General features: G+C 44.9%; 1 protein-coding gene across 9 annotated transcripts in view; it reads left to right on the top strand.

Annotated features, from left to right (window-relative positions):
- Nucleotides 1-20198, top strand: part of magi2a (membrane associated guanylate kinase, WW and PDZ domain containing 2a) — a 56636-nt gene that overhangs the window by 8703 nt on the left and 27735 nt on the right. For 7 of the 9 annotated variants that reach the window (XR_013298336.1, XM_077593884.1, XM_077593882.1 and 4 more), the window contains exons 1-2: nt 212-507; nt 1508-1618. The gene's annotated coding sequence lies outside the window, so the exon portion shown is untranslated. Of the gene's footprint in view, nt 1-211; nt 508-1189; nt 1441-1507; nt 1619-20198 lie in introns of those variants that run through there. The other 2 variants (XM_077593875.1, XM_077593876.1) reach the window with 2 other exon arrangements.

Raw genomic sequence — 20198 nt, 5'->3', positions numbered from 1 at the left:
ATTTTTTTTATTTATAAAAAACGTACTTTAACAAAAAAAATCCCATACATAAATTGTTAGAGGGCGTACACAATTTATATATATATATAAGTTGACAGGTATGTACTTTTGCTGTTAAAGTTGACGTGACAGGCAAAAAAACTGATGTAGTACCCTGGCTGGGTGAAAGGGGGAGCTTCTGCCTCTGCGATTTGGGACCAGACGTCTCTCCCAGTGTGATGGTCTAGCACCGCCGGAGCATCATCAGCATCCGCTCTCCCTCACTTCCTTTTTTCGTCGCTTCCCGTCACTCTTTTTTCCTCCTTTTTGTGGAGTGCCCGAACACACGGACTGAGGCGGTGTGCGGAGGGGGGGCATCTGGCCGGCCGCGGCTCGATTGCAGCGAGCACAGATTGGATCGGACGACCGGCGAATCGCGGCGGGAGAAATCCGCCGTCGCCTTCCCGCCACTGGAGATAATTGGATCGGGAAACCTGTGGCGAGAAGGACGCCGACCACGGAAGAGAGGTGCCGTCCTTTCAAGTGTGTCGTGTTATTGCCCGTGCGATTTTTTTTTTTTTTTTTTTTGTAACCTGCGGATGGTTTTCTCACGCAAGTACACATTGTCTGGCGGCGTGCCGTACAGCGCCTTTGACCGAGACGCAGATGCGCTCTTTAATTCGTGTCTCCTTCATTAGGATGCCGCAAATTAGTTCAGCTCTGACGGACGAGTGCTCGTTTGCGTGTCTCAATCATTACCTCCTTGATATCCCTGGAAACTTCCAGACTGGGTTACCTTGAATAATTAAAAAAACAACAACATCTATTTACGAGGGGGTTTGACAGTCTCGCGGGGCAAAACCTTGCCAAAGGTTTGACGTACGGGCTCGGAGACTCGTCTTGCGGAATCCCTAAAGTCACGTCAGTCACGCCAACCGCCCTCACCCCCTTTCCGTCGTTTTAAATGTGATTATACGGATGCGTGGCAGAGAAGATGGATGGCGTATTTGTCAGGGGAACCCAAGAAGGGGTCAAGTTGATGCTTGTTTTAGCTCTGTACTCCCCCCGCCTATCTTTTTCTCCCTTTGGATTTGCCCCGAGCGTCCATCTCGCTAATCCCCTACCTTCATTCCTCTGTTTCCTGCTGCTTTGACTTTATTTTTCCTACATGCTGAGCCAGCGAGATGAATGAGTTACTCCTGAAAACCCATTCATGGAACTTGCGATCGTGTGGCCAGTGATTTACACGCCAACGTTTTGCTGCACCTTCTCCAATTAATGCCTCTGCCAATCTGATTGATGCCAGGTTTTGGAGTATCAAGCATCTATAGGATTCTGCCGTGGAGAAATTTCAGTTTGAGGGTTTGTCCAAAATCGCTGCATCCAAAACAGAGGAGCTGATGATTAATTGACTCTGATTTAGGATCACATGTCGAACCTCTCAACAGTTTTTGGCATTTTGTATGAAAACTACTTTTTTTTAAATCTCCACCAAGTTTGGTACTAGTGTCGTTCTGTGTTCCTGCAGGTGGTGTGATCGACAAGGACCTGCGCCCCTATCTGACTCAACCTGCATTTCCAGAAAGACTCGGTGGACCAGGATCTGCAGCAAGTCATCCGGGACAAGCTCTACCTTCCTGTGAGTTCCTGCGTTCTTTTTCCTCTTGTCCACTTGAGGTTTTTCTTCCCCGAGCGTACTCTGTTTTTCGCATCACGTCCGTTTTCTTTGCAAACAATCTTGCAGCATATGCTGTAAGGTCAAGCGTGCATTATTTAAGACGCCCTCAAGCTCTGTTTGAGATCTTCCTCTTGGTTTCTCCCCCAACGAGCCCAAAATACCTTGACTAGCGTCGACTGCAGCTTCTTTCGCTATCGTGATCGTTTCAAGTGGCGTGGAGGTCATCGATTATCTGTCGGGGGGGAGGCTTGATTTAGAAGTGAGATCCGACTCTTGAATCTCAAGCGTCGACCTGGCGCTAAGTTGCTGCATTGCCAGAGGAGACAATTTAGTGGTGGAAATGAAGGGTTTGGAAGAATGGCCTCAGGGTTGATGTAGACTTTTTTTAGACCGCCTTCCTCGTTTAGATTGTGTCTTTTCCTATATTCTCGTTACCTCCGCGCGGGGGGCTTCGATAGTTGAGGCTTATCTGCATCGGCGACGAGAGTCGTGTCATTGAATCCAAGTCCCTGGTGGTACACCTTTAATGTAGCGCTAGCAAATTGGTGCCAATCGCGCTACGCAACACGGAACGTCACGTTCTCCTGGAAAAGTGTTGCGCACCAAAATGGATGGCTTCACGAGAGGCGTATTTGCAGTAAAACGATGGAGGCATTTTTAGCTCCACTTAAGGACATCGTTTTGCAAATGCAGGAACAAGGGGGTTTGGTCGGAAACGCTTCTTTGATACGCCAAGCTTGACGGAGGTAATTGGACATTTTTCTGTCCTCAACGTGGTGGTGAATGTCAAGTTACAGATAGAAGCTGGGTTATTATATCGTGACGGTCCGAGAGACGTCGTCCGATGTACGCCGACTGTGAAGGTCTTCCGTCAACCGAACGTTGCGCGTCACATAAATTGGGATCTCCGATGCTATGTTGTCACTCTTTGTCTAATCTCAACGGCGCTGGGGGAAATGAAAAGAGGATTCGAAAATAGCGGATTTGAGGTTTAGCCCTCCCCTTCCTTTGCATGTCGTCCACTAGTTTTGCTATTGGAGATTAATAACATGCAACAAAGCTAGGAAATCATACTTATTGCCAAGCGCGGGGCTTAGCGCAGAAAGCAGTCCAAATGTTTGCTGTGGGCAGAGTCGGCCGTCGCCCACGTTTTGTGTCTTTCTGGGGCGACTTGATTTCTCCGAGTTGCGATGAAAAGATAATATTGTCTGCAAACGCTTGATGAGTCGCGTGAGATAAACCCCCAGGCTTGTAAGATAATATTACGCCGACCATCGCGGCTATTCAAACGTAAAGCGTTGAGCAGAAAGTAGAGACGTTTTCTTTTTTTCTTCTTTTTTTACTATTTGACAGGTAAGTCCACGCTTCACATACTAATGGAGCGACTTGGGCTAAGTGAGGGGCTGTGAAAAGGGGGGGCGGAAAGCCGATGGCTGGCGCTTTAGACAAATTGCCTGGTTGAAATCCAAGGTCAGAGCGCTAATAGCCTGGGCCCGTGCGAAATCGGGCCCATCGTCTGGTAATCCACGCAGATTTGATGTAAGCGATAGACGGTGAGTGGCGAGAGGATTGAACAAGTGTGCCAAGACCGATAGTGGCGTCAGGCGCTTGAATTATTGGCGACGGGAGAATTGGGGGGATTTTATTGCCGACGTTTGTCGATTGAAACATTTGGAATCGGCTCTTCCGTCTGTGGTGTCAAAACAAATCAGAGAAAGCTTGAATGTCAAGCGAATTGAAATGATTCTCTCCAGGTATTTGCCCGCTCTTCTTCTTTCCTTTTTATTTCCGTTCTTTGTCCTCCCGCCGGCGGAAAATTAGCACAATAATATGTGACCTTTTTGGACAGTGTCGAGTGTTGAATAATAACACTGACGGGTCAGGAGCAGGGGAACGGAATGGGTTGCGCGCTATTGGCTAATGGCACGCCATTTGGGCGAGGCGCTAGACGTCCCATCCGTTTTGACTGGGAGGGGCGAAGGAACAAATGTTTGCCTTTTTTGTGACGACTCTGTAGCGCAAAAAATACTGACTACTTTTGTTTGTATGTTTTTTTTTATATAAAAAAAATACAAAATTCAGTAAGAAAATGTCATAATTCTACCTGGTTATTTCAAATCCTTGATTTTTATTTTTTAACAATGCAGTTACAATTTACCATGAAAATTACTGATTTTTTTAATGCAAAAAATTCATTCATCATGCATTAATCACGACTTACCGTAGCGCAAAAATTACTGACTGCTTTTGTCTGTTTTTTAATGTAAAACAAAATTTGAAATTCAACAAGGAAATGTCATAATTTTACTTGGTTACTTCAAATCATTGATTTAGATTTTTTAATAATGTAGTTCAAATTTACCATGAAAATTGCAGATTTTTTAAATGCCAAAAATTCATTAATCACGACTTACCGTAGAGCAAAAATTACTGACTGCTTTTGTCTGGGGTTTTTTGTGTGTAAAAAAAAGAATCAAAATTCAACAAGGAAATTTCATAATTTTACTTGGTTACTTCAAATCCTTGATTTTGATTTTTTAATATTGCAGTTCAAAATTAAGCATGAAAATTGCTGAATTTTTCACATAAAAAAAGATTTTGATGACTGAACGTTAGCAAACTGAAATGATCGCTGTCAATCCTTCCAGTCAAAATGGATTGGACGTCCAGCACCATCAACGGAAGCCGTAATATTGAGTTGCCGCTTCCGCTAATCTCGAATTTGCATCATTTTAGCCAATTGAACCAATTCAGAAGCTTGTCCCGACACTTTCATCCAGCGACTCTTACAGGTGAAAATGGGAGTTAATGGAGGGTTTGATTCTCTCTGCGTGTTTTCTTTTTGATTGGAGTCTTTGCAGCACCAAGGCTGTTCCATAATGAGATGGAGCATATGTTCCATCTGTCCACGAGCGTATTTATTGGTTCGATCAGCGTCGAGTCGAGCGGAGGAATACGAGAAACAAGCGCTTTCCTTTTCTCGAAACATCACCCGACCGACCGCAACAGTTTTTTTGCTTGGACTCGGACCGCCAGATGTCTAATCAAGTCATTAGCGTGGTAATAAAGCGACTAGCAGTTAACTCTCCCTCGGATAGTGGTTTTGGAACCCTGGCTAAGTTGGAGGTTTTCCTCGACTAATATTTATGAGAGCAACAACGGGTTATATGGATGGCAAAGATGCCTTTAATCAGATGCTCAATTTCTGTCATGCATTTAATCTGTCCCCTTTCTCTTCTCGCTCATTGGAGTCACGGCGCTGGTTTCCATGGCAACCCTTTCCTCTCCCCGCCTGCGTCAAAGGCTCGCTGCTAAAACTTGCCTCTTTTTCTTCTACTTCTTCTTCTTCTTCTTCTTTTTCTTCTTCTTCTGCGTTCGGTTTTACCCGTCAGTCCGAAACCTGGACACTTTCAGACCGGGACGGGTGAAACATCGAGTTCGGTTTCAACTCGATTTCATGTGGGCCAGACCATTCTAGATATAATATTTAGATTCTTTTTTTTTATCTGATAAGAAGAACTGGATCAAAAGCCCTAAATATTCAATTTTTAATCGATATAAAACAACATTTATTTAAAGGAAAGAATCTTTTAATCATTTTCAAAAGGAAAGAAAATATTTTTTTAATTATGTTCAATATTAAAGTGGAAAACAGCAAATATTTTTATAGATTTATTTTTAGATTTTACAAAGTGCTTTTTGAACTAAAAACACAAGATGGATTTTAAAAATGCAATTATTGATTTATAAAGGGGAAAATCAGAAAATATAATATACTTATTTAATCTTTATTTTAATTTGATCCTAAAACAGAAAGTCAGCACCCATGATTTACTTTCTCGAGCCGCACAAAATTATGCGGCGGGCCAGATTTGGCCCCCGGGCCACCACTTTGACAAATGCGATCTAAATCTTCAGGAAGGATAATCTGTCATTTTATTTATTAAAAGTAACAGGTGATGGATGCCTGATCTGTTTAGTCGACCTGATCTTTGATTGAGTGCATTTTCTCAAGTGGGACATGTTAACGGAGCTTGGTTCCTCGGTGCCTTTTTTTTCCCGTGTCGTGACACTATAATTTACATCTCGCAACAATGCATCCATCAAGAGGACTTCTCAGAGAAGCTCAATTGACTGAAATTTCTGACTCAACTGATACCAAGCTAGATCTTTGGCATGGAAGTCAAGTGAGAGCAGATTTTATTCAAATTTGAGATACAAATTTGTCCTTTTTTAATCTAACGTTGCCAAATTCGTGTCGCGAGGCTGCCAAAACGTCGTTAAAATGTACAAACCGACAAACACTGTGAATTTTTTTTTACATTGACAATACGTTAGCTTTTGCATGCTACCACTTACAACACGTAACTATTTATTATTATTTCATGAATTTGATCATCAACTACCAATCACCGCGACTGACCTGTCATACTCTAATCAAGGGGTAGGGAACCTGTGGCTCGGGAGCCATATCTGGCTCTTTCCATGGGTGCATATGGCTCTCCACTAACCTGTGATATAAAATATGGAAATTACTGGTGAGATAGCTGAGTCCTAAACCCACTAATAGGAATGTCACGTCACGTTGACACTACCTCTACCACCACTTTAATCATAATTTTGTTTGATGATATCATTGATACTGATTTATTAGCAACAGCATAACAATGTTGTCAAAAGAATTCAGAGACTTTTTGAACTTTAAAAGTGGGGAAATGACAAAAAACATCACATATTTTCATATATTTTTACCTATCAATTCCGTAAATGGCTCTCAAGAAATAACATTGGAAAATATGAATTGTTTATGGCTCTCTCTGTCAAAAAGGTTCCCGACCCCTGCTCTAATCTTTCCCGCCCTCCTCTCTAATAGCACTACATGAGTTAAGGTTACAGGAAACACAAAATACATTGAAAACATTTTTTAAACGCTATTTTAATCAACTTCCATATGTTTCATTTGGGACATGCGGCCAATTGTTATAGCCATGTACATATTCATAGAAGTTATATAGCAGTTCCCAGGTGTTTCTGGAAAATGTCCGCCCTACTGGTGGCTTGGGTGTGCGCAGAGGACAAAAAGGGACGCTTGATTTGGTCTGCCTTTAATATTCATGGCCAGGGACTGCACTCTTTTTCCCAAAAGGGCGTTTTTATTCTGGCCAGCAGTCCCTCCTTCTGAAGTCTGCACCAAGACACACACACACACACTCTTCTATATTTATATGCTCCCGATTAATAGGGATATTATTAGTCATAGGGAGCATGGTAATTACACAAGCTGTCATGTAAACACCTTAATTGTGTTTCTCGGCCATATCTCACTTATAATTGGGGGAAGCGTTGCACGTTTAGCATCCGTTCATTCATTTTGTCCATTGGGAAACTGCTTTTCTGTTTCTTGTCATCCATATGCCATAATGATCGATTTTTTTCCCCCTAATGTGTAGCATGCATGTAGCGTTTTGAATTTAGAGTGCGCGTTCTGGTTGATACGAGTGAAATATCGTATTTTCTCGAAGATAAGCCATATTTGTAACTCAAAAAAGATGATGACTGAATCAAGGGTACGGCTTATATGTGTACAATTTAGACTTGACATGCACAAAACTGCAAGGTGACAAAGACGAAACGCCATAACGCAAGACAATGGGGCCGACACGGTCATTTATTTCAAAATAGATAAAGGATTAACGCTAAACAAAATTTATGAATGAAAAAACTCACTTACTTGTGCCTGCCATTGCTCGCTCAGGGCGCCGCCATCTTGGTGCCAATCGCGCCACGCAACACTAGGGGATGACAAATTAGACCGCTACAGACACACTTCCTGGTTGTACTGCTCATGTGACTTCCTTTTTGAATTTGTCCACGTGCAGGCTTTTGATAAAATTGTGAATCGGGGGCCGTCTTATTCGCGAGAAATCATAACTTTCAACGATTATAAGGCATTTTTTAGAGTATGGCTAATATATGCAGGCGGTGAATATGCGAGAAAATACGGTAATACTTTTAGGAACGCTTTGCAATGACACAGCCCTTCTATCGACTGACTTTGACGGCATCGGAGGCTGCCAAACTTCCTTTTCAAATACATCTGCTCGCGATAAACTGCTTTTAATTCACAGCAGAACCATTTTCTATTCCTATTCCAATCTTGACCGCAGCTAATTTCCACAGCAAACAATCACCGTCTCTAAGCTATTTGTTTTTACGCTTCCGAATTTATTTTTCTCCTCTGCCGAATTTGGCGGGGGCTGCCTCGAGTGTTGTCGGCGCCTGAAAGTCCCAAAAAAACTCCCCGCCGTTTTGGACTGATTTGCAGCAGCCTACCCGCGGAACATCCAAGCAATTATTTATCTAGCGAGATTGAAATCTTTGTATGTGCGCTGCGCTCTACTTCTCCGAGGAGTGCACCTCACGCAGACTCGCCGTCAGACCGGCGAGTGTGTTTGACCGAACCGCTAATGAAATATTCCATCAGAGTTTTGGATGCGCGGCAGCTGGCGGAGTGACACCGTGTCACGTAGTGCGTGGCGATAACGGCAGTCGTCGGCGCCGCTTGGCGGGAGGCCGACTGTGGCGAGCGACGAGGAGGATCCCAATGCAGATTTTCCAGGCATTTCAGGTGAAAAGCTTTGAAAATGTGAACATTGGCGGCCTCCTTTTACCCATTCGTCAGCGGCCACCCTAGCCATTTGTCACCATGGCGATCCGTTGCGTAACACTTGGCCTCTCTTTACATGTTTTATCATCTGTAATATCCTGCCTGCATATCTGGCAGCTCTCTGGTTTGTGTTGCCCCTCACGGGGCTGATTAAACTTTCATCCCGTCTTCAAAGACGACGACGTTGGGGTGGCGGGAGTCGTATAGCCAGCTTTTGTGACTCGACAGAAAGAAAATATGAATTTCAAACCAACAAAAAAAGATTGGGAGTTTCTCTTATTTGCTTAATCTAGTGGAAACTAGAAAACTAGTGCAAAATAGAGGGGGAGTCGATTGGATTCCCAACATTAAAATTGTCATGACGCCACAGTTTTTTTTTTAAACCTGATTTGATGCCATTAGTATTTGAATTTAGCAGCAATACAGTGTGCCAGTCAAAATGGAATAATCATCTTCAATGAAAAATTGGAGTTAGCCTACTGTTCCTTTGGCTCTAACATGGATGACAAGCACGAGTGTACTCCGGCACACTACAGGCTGAAGGCACGTGGCTTCTTCTAGCTAATTTGTAAGATAGCAGCCACTCATGCATCAATAAATCAGCCCTGACATGAAAAAAAATAGAACAATCGGGCTCTGAACATCGATGGAGGACCACTGTATCTCAATTTGTGAATACTCCGTGCCAGCCCTTCCAGCAAAATTCAATTGGACTTTTATCGCAGTCAATTAACTACAGGCAATGACTTAATTCCTGTTTTAGTTTCGGACCAACTGGGTTTAAACCAAGGGAGTCTAAACCATTCCACAAAGGTGTGTGCAGTGGCTGCAGGTTTTTGTTCCAACCGATCCAGCACAGAGACTTTAACCAATGAGGTTTCGTCTGAAACCTTGCACACCGGATGGCAATCAAGTGATTCCACTTTTAAGACACCAGATTGGTGAAAATAGTTCGGTTGGAACAATTCCAATTGTCAACAAGTACAGATATATATTCCTAATGAGAGCTGCTTATCTATATAAATGTTAGTGTTGGCACCATGGTGCATTGTTGGGTTTCTTCCAAGATCAGCCGCACCAAACCAGATTAGCTCAAACCTGTAATCTCCGCACACCGTTTGACGGGATCTGCGGGGACCTGACGGTAGCCAATCACCAGTCAATTATCCTGATGAATGGGATTATCGTTAGCGCCTCCCCTGACGAATCTTCAAGCGGAAGCCACTGCAATAGCCGCGGCAAAGTAAATGCTAGTCACTATTTGTGTGGTGAAGAAAGCTTTTGTTTCCAACCCACCAGCTTTAAAATGATCAATACGTTCTTGCAGGCTTTTTTTTCCCTCGAGCTGTGTGATTTTGCCGCACCTAAGAGCCCATCAAAGCGGATTTGGTGCGCTTCGGCGCTAGAACACGTCGCCGTCCTTGTGTGCTAGAGCCCAAATATTAGCAAATTTTTCAACAAAAGTGCCAGAGTTGAGAAATAGCTCATCTCATCTCATTTTCTGAAGTGCTCTATCCTCATTAGGGTCACGGGGGGTGCTGGAGCCTGTCCCAGTTGACTTCGGTCCAGAGGCGGGGGACACCCTGAATCGGTAGCCAGCCAATCGCAGGGCTCAAGGAGACAAACAACCAATTCACGCTCACACTCATACCTAGGGGAAATTTAGAGTGTCCAATCAGCCTACCATGCATGTCTTTGGAATGTGGGAGGAAACCGGAGTCCCCGGAGGAAACCCACGCAGAGAACATGCAAACTCCACAAAGATGGACATGACCTGGATTTGAACCCAGGTCCCCCACGGTGAGGCCAACGCACTAACCACCCAACGCCGGGCCGCCCCTGAAAAATAACTTCTTCCCCCCATAAATAAGAGTAGAAGCCCGACAACTCGTAAGTCAAGTGAGCGCCCGAGTCCCAAAGATTTTGGCCCGTGGCGACGTCAGGTAGCGTTAGAGTGCGGAGTAAGCGCGCCTGAATCCAGACCGTGTTGTGTACGCTGTAAGCGTGTGTTTAACTGCGGGGCACATTTATTATTGATGTTTACAAGAGCGCTGGACAGCTCGGGTAGACGTGCCGTTTTCTGTCTTGAAATGATCGGCCAAAACGCGGTCTCACGCTTGGTCCATCTCGCCGCGTGACCCATCCCGGTTCATTCGGGTTCTAGGGGCTTTGGACGTTTTACTCGGCATAATCGGCCGGCTCCAAGGAAAGGAGTAAAATGCCCGAAGCTGGAAAACGTAGAGGGCCTGATTAGGTTGAAATAAATGAAGCCCAAAATAAAATTCCCCTTGAATACGATACATAGGAAAGTCATTTATTTGTTTGTAAGCTTTCTGTGCCATTGAGCGAACGCTGCCAACCTTCCAGTCCAAACGGTTGGGACGTGTACCCCTACAAATAAAACAAATTTGAATGACTGCTCATTATTAATTGACTATCAAGAAAGCTGCCAATTCGTTATTCGATTAATTTGGCCAGCCAAGTTGGCAGATAACCCTCTAAATCAGGGGTCTCGAACTCAATTTACCTGGGGGCCGCTAGAGGCCGAGTCTGGGTGAGACTGGGCCGCATCAGGATTTCCACAAGAAAAGCACTGATAAAACATTCCAACGTTATCAAATATCTTTATTTTTTAACAAAAAATAATGAATTAAATAAATTAACTTAGAGATGAATAAAAAATCAATCAATCAGTAATACAAAACCAAATAATACTAATGAGCATACAGTAGATATACACTGGCTGGCTAAGTAGAGAAAATGAATTATTTTTATTCCGTTTCAAATGTCTGTATTAACAGCTCTTTAACCTTTAACTTTCTGAACTTGAATGGAACATTGAACATGAAATATTCTGAACACGGCTTCTCTTGCCTACTCCTTGCTGCTAGAGACCTGGCAGCGCTTCTTCTCACACAGTCACATTTGGCTTGAGGGAGGAAGCAGTGGAGACCCTCAGTAGAGCTTGAAGATGCTCATCAGTAAGTCTGGACCTGTACTTGGACTTATTGAAGTTCAAGGTGGAGAAGAGCTTCTCACACAAGTATGTGCTCCCAAAAAGGCACATGGTCCGCTTGAACCTTCGGGAAAGTTCAGGGAAGCTGGGGGTCAACTCTCTCAAAAATTGCCCAAGCTTGTCTGCTTCTCCACTCACCTCCCTGAACTTGGCTTTGAGTGCAGAGTTGCACTGCAGGTCAATGAGCTCCATTTGAAGCTCAGGAGGGGCATCTTGCACATCAAAGGAGAAGGGGTCCGCAAAAATTTGAAATGTGGCTTTGTGTGTCTTGAAGTCTGCAAATCTGTGATCAAATTCCTCCTGTAGCTTCGAAATGGCCTCAACATACTTCTCACCACTGAATGGTGTGCCTGCATCCACGAGAGCCTTGCATGCTGGGAAATGGCAAAGGTTTGTCTGAGAGAGCTGGGCTTTCCATAACACAAGTTTAGTGCAGAATGCTCTCACGTTGTCATAGGCAGCACTGACAAGTTGCCCCTGGCCTTGTAGCTTCTTGTTCAGTACATTAAGCTCATGTGTGATATCAACAAGAAAAGCCAAGTCCATGAGCCATTTGGGATCACTTAGCACAGGATCAATCAACTCACAAACGGCGTACCTAGCTTTGACTGCTGCATTACTGTCTTTGGTAGCCTTCTTGAAGAGATCCTGTTGCCTCAGAAGACGTGTTTTAAGACTGGCAACCTGGTTGGCTCTCTCATCTCTCTGGTATTTTTCGTACTCCTCAGCATGTCTCGTAGTACAATTACGTTTCAAATTGTATTCCTTGTGCACCGCAACTTTTTCAGTGTAAATGAGACACGTCGGGGTGCCCCTGTGTTCAACAAAGAAATATTGCACTCCCCACTTTTCTTGAAACTGTCTGTGCTCATCACCGACGTTTCTCTTCACGGCAGGCTTTGAAAGAGACATCTCTGGGGCTCTGTAATATGTTTTTCCACTTGGAATGAGTCTCGGGTTGATCTTTCACATTCAGTCGCGCGGGTTTGTGGCGCATGTGCACTTTCGCTCTCCGTTTCAATCGCGGAGATGGCTACAGACACTGACACAGGCTGGATCACGGATCATAGCGCCTCATTCAGTTCTATGCTGAGAGCAGCGGAGGAGTGTGTGCGCCGAGCGGAGTGATCGGCCTCACGGCTTCTCCTCCGCCCAGCTGATTGGAGGAATGAATGAGTGAGTGAGCGAGGCACTGGACAGCCCGGCTGATGTCCCGCCCTCCAGAGCCGTATACCTCACCGTGATTGGTTCATTCAGCTCCGAACCAAAGTTCCCTCTAATTTTTTGTTGGTCTGAGCAGAAAGACAACCTCCCTGAGCGCACTGAGTACCAGTGTGAGCGACATCATCGGTACTCGGATGATTCGCCTAAAGACGTTTCGCCGACGGACGTTTGACAGACGGGCAGGTCGCCGAATGGACGTTCCACCGAACGTTCATTCGGCCCGAACGGAGGTTTCGCCGAAACGGGATTCGAACGCTCGCCCCGCCGGATTGTGTGTGTACAAGTTTTTCAACCTCGGCCCGCGGGCCATATACGGCCCGTTAGGATTTTTAATCCGGCCCGCCGCCGGTGTTGTCCAAATTATAGTAAAAATCAATGTTTGTCTACCATCAATGGCAGTCCGGGAATAAGCACTCTTGGGCAGGCAGATGTAGCAGAACCGAGCCGTAAAATGACAGCAATCGGGTCAAATCCATCCTAAAACAGCATTTAATGATTAAATACAAATACTGGATGATATCGCGATGGAGGCAAATAAACGTCTATAGACGTCCATTCGCCAAACGGCTCAAAATGCTCTCAAATTCGGTCAAATCCAGCTGAAAACAGCGTTTAATGATTAAATACAAATACTAGTATTTGTATTTAATCATTAAACTAACAAATACTAGTACGACCTGTCCGTCTGTCAAACGTCCGTCGGCGAAACGTCTTTAGGCGAATCATCGGGTCACGACATCATCATTGCTCGCTATCGGCACACCAGTATCACACCTGCCACAAGCAGGTGCATGTCAATGTTCCCTCTAATTTTTCATGTAAAACATGCTGTAAAACAAGAAAAACATGAGTGGGCAGAGCTACTGCCACTGGCTGCCACTTAAACGGCGCCATCATGGGGAAAGGGGTAAAAAAAAAAAAAAAAAAAAATTAAAAAAAAAAAAAATCGATCTTTCATATTAAGACGGGGGCCGCAAATTATCGTCCCGAGGGCCGCAGTTGGCCCGCGGGCCGCATGTTTGAGACCCCTGCTCTAAATGAAACGGTAACATTGGCGTGGCCCCGACAAAAAGTGACTTTGACACCCCTTGCCCTTACAATATTGCAATCTATGTATCTGGCAGCAAAAAAAATCCATCTCCACTTCCCATTTGGAATGCAAACTAGCATTAACATCCCACTACGGCGATTTTTACAACAAAACAAGCATACTGGCAAAAAAAAGCAGATTAAAATCCAAGATTGTCTCTTCCGCACCTCCGTCCGAAGCCTATTTATAGCCGGGTGACTTTTCCAAGCAAATAGGTCAAGGCTGTTGGTGAGATCCGCCTGATCACGTTGCACTTGCTTCCTCATGACTCCTCTGCCGTCTGAAGCCAAGCCGGACTATTTGTCCCGTTTCTCTTTTTAACTGGTCATTCCCGAAAAAAAAAAGTTGGAATCCAAGGTCCGCAAATCCGCCACTCCACGCGTAATGTCCGTCATTAAATCCTCCCTTTCGCCCCCAGCTGTCGAAATGGCAAATAAAGCGGTATCCTAAAATGGCCCGGCGGCGGCCTACGTCCTTAATGGTGATCTTTGAAACGCCGAACGCTGGCTTACGTGGGGCGACTGACAAAGATTTGGCCCTTTTGCGCACATTCTTCACGTTCACCCACGTTCCAATGCTTTCGGAATAAATCACCCAGCCTCCACTTTGACTCCAATGCACTAGAGCAGAGTCAAATAAAGCAATTACAATCAGAACAACCTTTTGCTAGCCTCATCGATCACTGCCCACCCCCACAAGACCCAAAATGCGGGAGTTTGCCATGCGGAAAAAAGTATCAGATGGATGCTTGTTTTGTGAGTTTCCTCAAAGTTTTTGGCGAGCTCGCCCTCCGTCCACACGCCTGGAGCAAGCCGGCGAATACGGCGTTGTTGACGTTCCTGACTGGCGCGATGGGGGGGTTCATTTGAATGCCACACTCATAAATGTTGACATTTTCAGACAAATAATGGCGTGAAGTCGGGAAACGGCTTTTTGGCCCCGGCGTGAGGCGCTGCCTTTCAAAGCCGAGCGCCCAGAATGGCGTGCTCGTAAAAGCCGCATATTAAAGCAATTACTACTTTAGGTTCAGGCCAATCGACTCATTGACTGCCAGGCCAGTTCCCAGTTGCGACAGCATCTTGGCTTGTTTCACACCACAGGCCAAATCGCATTCCAAATCGGCAAAAAAAAGATAAATCAGGTTTTTATATTTCCTGTGTCGCTTTCTTTTGTATTATGTGATATTATAACTTTTATTTTAGCTAATTGCCTGCCACTGGCGTTACTAAATATCCATTTTGACTGGGTTAACTTGGATCTCATTTTATCACATTGGATTGGAGCTAGGTTCTGTTTATTTATGTAAAAATGTGAAATTCTACAAAGTTTTCTACATTGATATCAACATGTCAGGGGTGACCCTAACCCCTGAGCTAATGGGCAAGCACAGAGGTGCAACAGAATGTAGGCGTACAAAAGCTTCTTGTGCGGGCCGAGCCCTATTCAACGTAATATTCCTGAATTGCAGTGGGCTTAAAAAACTGGGCCGCAGTTTGGACACCCCCCGTACAAAAGCTTTTCACGCCGTTAAACAAAAGACAGCCAGCTCCGGTAGCACAAAAATCCTCAAAGTCGTCACCAAAATATGACAAGTGAGAGCCCGCTTTCTGTGATTGCACTACGTTAGGAATTTGTGAAAAATCCAAATTGGCCATCAACCCAAAGAAAGAGTAGCTGGTGGATGCATTTCGTGGAAAAAGCCACCTTTGCGGGCGAGTCAGCCCAGAAGCGTGCTTCTCTGTGTGTAAAGTAGCAAATGCGCATTCATCTGCCCGTCATTGATCCTGCCGTGTCCTTGTCCGACACCCGGGCCCAATCGGCTTTAACGTCGCCGCCGTCTTTTGCTGTTGGCGCCCAAAGGCGATTTTCTCACTGTTGACAAAAGTGACATGTGGCGCGAAAATGGCAGGCCCTCGCTCCCCGCCGCGGCCGGCCCGCCCACATTAGTATTCGACGGCGGTAGCTTCCTGACACTGTGTTCCTTCACGCCTCTCCCGGAGGATTTCCAACTCACCCCTCTCGCTGGATCTGGCGTCCTCGTCTCCCTCCCCCCCTAATTTCATCAACGGGTCATGTTGATTTTGCGTCACCGTGGCGACGGTCCTGATGTCATTCGCCTCTGTCCTCGTTGCGATCTCGACTATTTAGCTCGGGGGTGTCAAACTCGGTTTGGTCGGCGGACCACGTTTATACCTACGAGATCTCATGTCCACCATTTTATTTTTGGCCCAAAAAGCAGGCGATGAGTTAATTTTGCGTATTTCCCACCTCCATTTTAGGGTACACGCAAGTCAGTTACGGTTAATTTTGAATCATTTCCTATTGATTTTGAGGGACTTTCTGGGACGCTTCTTGTTCGTTGGTCGCGTTCTGCTGATTTTTGGGTACTTCTAGGTTAGCTCCTGTTTGTTTTGGGGAGTTTTAAGGTTCCTTATTAACTCATTGGCTGGCGTTTGCCATTTTGATACCAGGGGGCGAATTAATGAATGTGAATTGAGCAAAGTGTGTTAATGCACGCACTTGATCGCACAATTTACTGGTTTTGCGGCACCCTTTCAAAAAATTGAAAGCCTTCCAAGTACTGTATGAAGGAGCCACAAAGAGGGCCGGATCGGACCCCTTCTGGACCAAGGGCTGCAATTTTGATGTGTCTGATTTAGCTTGTTTCCGACAATAACCAGCCAAAAAAAAGTGTAGACAAAGAATGTATGACTTGATACTAGCAAGATTCACTTTGTTTATTTAATTAGTTAATTCCTAGGGGATGTCCGATCCGCTTGAAGTGCAGGGAGTGGCAGCCAATGAGTTGCCTTTGAGCAAAAGCTAAAGTCTTGTCAGAAAGTTAAAGGAAAAGCTGCAGCCAAAGATGTGATTTTTTTCCCAGTCAGGGGGCGTTAGGGAGAAGTGGATTCAGTTGTCAAGAGACATAATCGAGGCCAATGGCGAGGCTACGGCGAGCGGCGATGAAGCTCGACATGCATTTTCGCAGAGCATGAACCGCTTGACATTTGGAAGGACCTTTTCTCTCCCCGGCTGCCCAGAGAGGAATTGGAGCAAGGCCGGAGGGCGAGAGGACTAAACACTCTCGTCCGGGCTGCAATCAGAGCGTGTCGCAGGAACGGAGGAGACGCGGCCATCGCCGATTTTTCGACAACGTTTACCCAAAGTGGATTTCGTAACGAGCGTTCTCTGAGGGCTTCCGAGCGGGTTCAGTCAGCAACTCCTTTCCTATTTCTTTTCCATTATCTCGTTACGCTCGCTCACTCTCCGTTAGGCTGATGGAAAGATTGCGATAGTGCCTTGTGAAACCTCCATGGAGGTTTTTTTTCCTTGTTTTTTTTTATCCTTTTGTACAAAACGACAGCTTGGCAAAGTGATTGAAAATGAGACGGAGCTGGATGGTAAATAAAGTCAAAGGAATAAGCATTGACATGCATTAGGAAGATATTTTTCCTAACTTTTGGCCGCGTTAAACATACATTTTCCGATGCATGTGTAGTTGGACAGGAAACTCTCTCTGCCAGTAATATTGTCGAATTTGCTATTAGGGCGTTTCTAGCAAGCGACTGGAAGTTGTCTTTCTCAAAGACACTTCAACTCGTTGACTTCTTCACACCCCTCGGGGGCATCTAGACCAGTTGGACGTTTGGCTTCCGCTGCTCCACTGTCGATTTGACACGCGACACTTGGCAGAGCGGCCGGACCTTGGCGAGGACGGCGGGCCACGTGTCACGCTGGCGGGATTGCGAAAACATCGCAGATGAATCACTCAAAAAGCACACGGAGGGGTGAGACGACACCATTGGAGGTGGCCCACTTCGGATGCCGGGAGGCCGGCAAGATAAATTTGCTTTGAGCTGCGGTTGCCATTTAATGAATCGATCTGTTTGATAGCGTTAAATAAATATTTTCATGGGGTAAATCCTCCAAAATCCAGTTCTGGTGCCCCCTTAACATTTGAAACGTTACTGATAGTCATGTAGAATATGAATAGAAATGTGTTTTTTGTTCAGGGTGACTACTTTGCAATGCTATTTCTAGTCAGGTAGCCTGTACAGTATTTCCAATCATGTAGCAGCTGTCCTTCTTTGGATGTTTTTTTCGCAGCCAGCCTTCCGCTTTAAACCGATCGGTTTTACTACTAGTGATAAACATTGAGCAAGATTGATGGAAATGCTGCGTGACACAAAGTAGACGGAGAACAATTGTCACGCCGCGTGCTGCCTTTCATTGGTCTCCAGGCGTCGCATAAACGCTTCGCCAGAGAGCCCGGCGGTCCAAACAAAGCCTTGAAATATTCCGCCACTCAAACAGACCGCCTCACTCGAACACTAAAAGCGGGAAAGAGGAGATATTTCGCTATGAAGTGTAAATAAGCATTGTAAATACATGAAAAAGTCCTTGATGTTCCTTAGGCGCTAGCTAATCTGTCTTAACTTGACGTTGAGGGCGGGCATTTCTACCAATTTGAAAATGCTGTGACCGTTGGATTTAAGTCACCGTTGTCCTGCTTTTGACGTCTTAACGCCTCAATTATTTACAAGCGCCAGAAAATGATGCTTTGCTTTTATGCGATGGGACTCCTTTATTTTTTTTCTTTCAAGTAACGAGCAAAATACCCAGTGAGTGAACTGCAGAAATTTAAAAAAAACGACTATCCAATCTGACCTGAAAAAGTGAGAAAAGGTCAGAACGTACATGGGAAATAAGACACAAAATTATTCCTGTCAATATACCACTTTATTTAGTTTTTAACGTTGTCCAAATTAGTTCATCACTACTAGACCAATCCCAGCTAATATGTTAAAACATCATGAAAAGTTCCAGAAAATATTTTAACCATTTGTTCCCGATAAAAAATAATAATAATAATGCTAAATTTGATTGAATAAATGATTGGCTTAGCCCATTTTTGCGCTCAGTTGCTCAATTTGTGAATGATTACATGCAATACCAGCCTTTACATAGTTATCATTATGTGAGCCAAAAAAACCCATTCTTGGTCTCAGTAGCTTAATTTGTGAATGGTCACTACCAACTCTCCCAATCAAATACTCTTGTTGCACACCTTTTCCCATCTATGGCTGCATATAGGTTCAAAATGACAAGAAAAGAGTTGGCCCATTTTTGCTCTCAGAAGCTCAATTCGACATAAAAACCATCATACAAAGACATACCTGTCAACCTCGGCCAATTGCTCCCCTTATTAATGATTGCAATTCCCCTTATTGAGCGATTTTTAAAAAAACGAACAAATGCAACATGTTTGCTCACTTAAAAGTCGAAAACGTTCTCCAAAGTGGACGTGCCCAATCAGTATGCACTAAATTATACTTACTGGGTATAGAGACTTTCAATTCAAGTGAATTCCATCCCACCAGCAAAGAAAATGACACCCATTGTCCCTCGGTAAAATATTTACAGGCGAACATCTTGGAGGGACCGAAAACGTTAAGACAACGGCTGATTACTTTTCTGTCCAGTGGGCCGAAAGCCAGTCATCAGTTGACGGGGACTTTGGGCTCTAATTAAAATACCCCCCCTTCACAATCCCAAAGTCCCTGAGTCCCATCGGCAATAACGGCGGCAAAACAGCGCAATCCTCGCAGGTCGACGCGCCATCCGGTAGTGCGTTTGGACGCCTCTCTAACCGGAGTCGGCGTGGACGGCTCACGGGCGGCGGCGACCTTTGGCAAGGTTTAAAAAAGCATTAGCGGGCAGCAGGTAGCGAGCGGGTCGGCATGGCTATTTGATGGGACGGGACGGTAAATGTCTTGATGGGCCATTTTGGATGCTCCGTTGAGCCGCAATTACCGTGAAGAAAGAAAGTGGGGAAAATGGCCCCCGGGGGGCGGATAAAGTCACATTAGCGAATTAGCTAATCTGTCCCAAGCACGAGTAGGGACCACCACATCTGGAGTTCTTTGGCCAAGCGCAGCAGTTAACCTCCGAATGTTCCTCTTGCCGGCAGCTTGTTGGGATTCAGCGGCTCGGACAGATTAAAAACATTAGCTCGTATCGCGGCGTGCAAGGACTCTCCAAAAACTGAATTTGATACGCCAGGACACAATTTGAGTCAAGCGAAAATCCAAGGGAAAACAGAACAAGACCACAACTCATTAGCATTTTGCCTATACCCTAAAAATATCAATTTGAAATCTATTTTCAGATCTGTTTTTTTTTTCCTGAGTCGTACGCGACAATCACGATGGTAGTGTATGTAACATCGGATACCCCAGATAAAAGCCAACAAGTGAAACAACTCCCTGACTCAAATGTCATTACGTGTTTAAAATGCTTTCCGCTCGGCCGCGCCATTGTGGAAATTGAATTTAGCCGTCAATACGCTCACCAAGGTCGTTAAATTACCAGCTTGTTATCGCGCCGGATGCTCAGGTTACGTTATTCTACATAATTCTTCCGAAGGTCGCCACTCCGGTCCCACCTAACCTCACTCCATTCCATTCCGACTAGCATTAATCTCGGTGCTTATGTAATGTCACATCCACTTAGTTGCTTTTATTGGATCCAAGACAGAAAGTGA

The sequence above is a fragment of the Stigmatopora argus genome, chromosome 23 (genome assembly GCF_051989625.1).
Source record: "Stigmatopora argus isolate UIUO_Sarg chromosome 23, RoL_Sarg_1.0, whole genome shotgun sequence".
NCBI lineage: Eukaryota > Metazoa > Chordata > Actinopteri > Syngnathiformes > Syngnathidae > Stigmatopora > Stigmatopora argus.
Note: the sequence above shows the minus strand (reverse complement) of the source record. Positions and strands in the feature narration are given on the sequence as shown.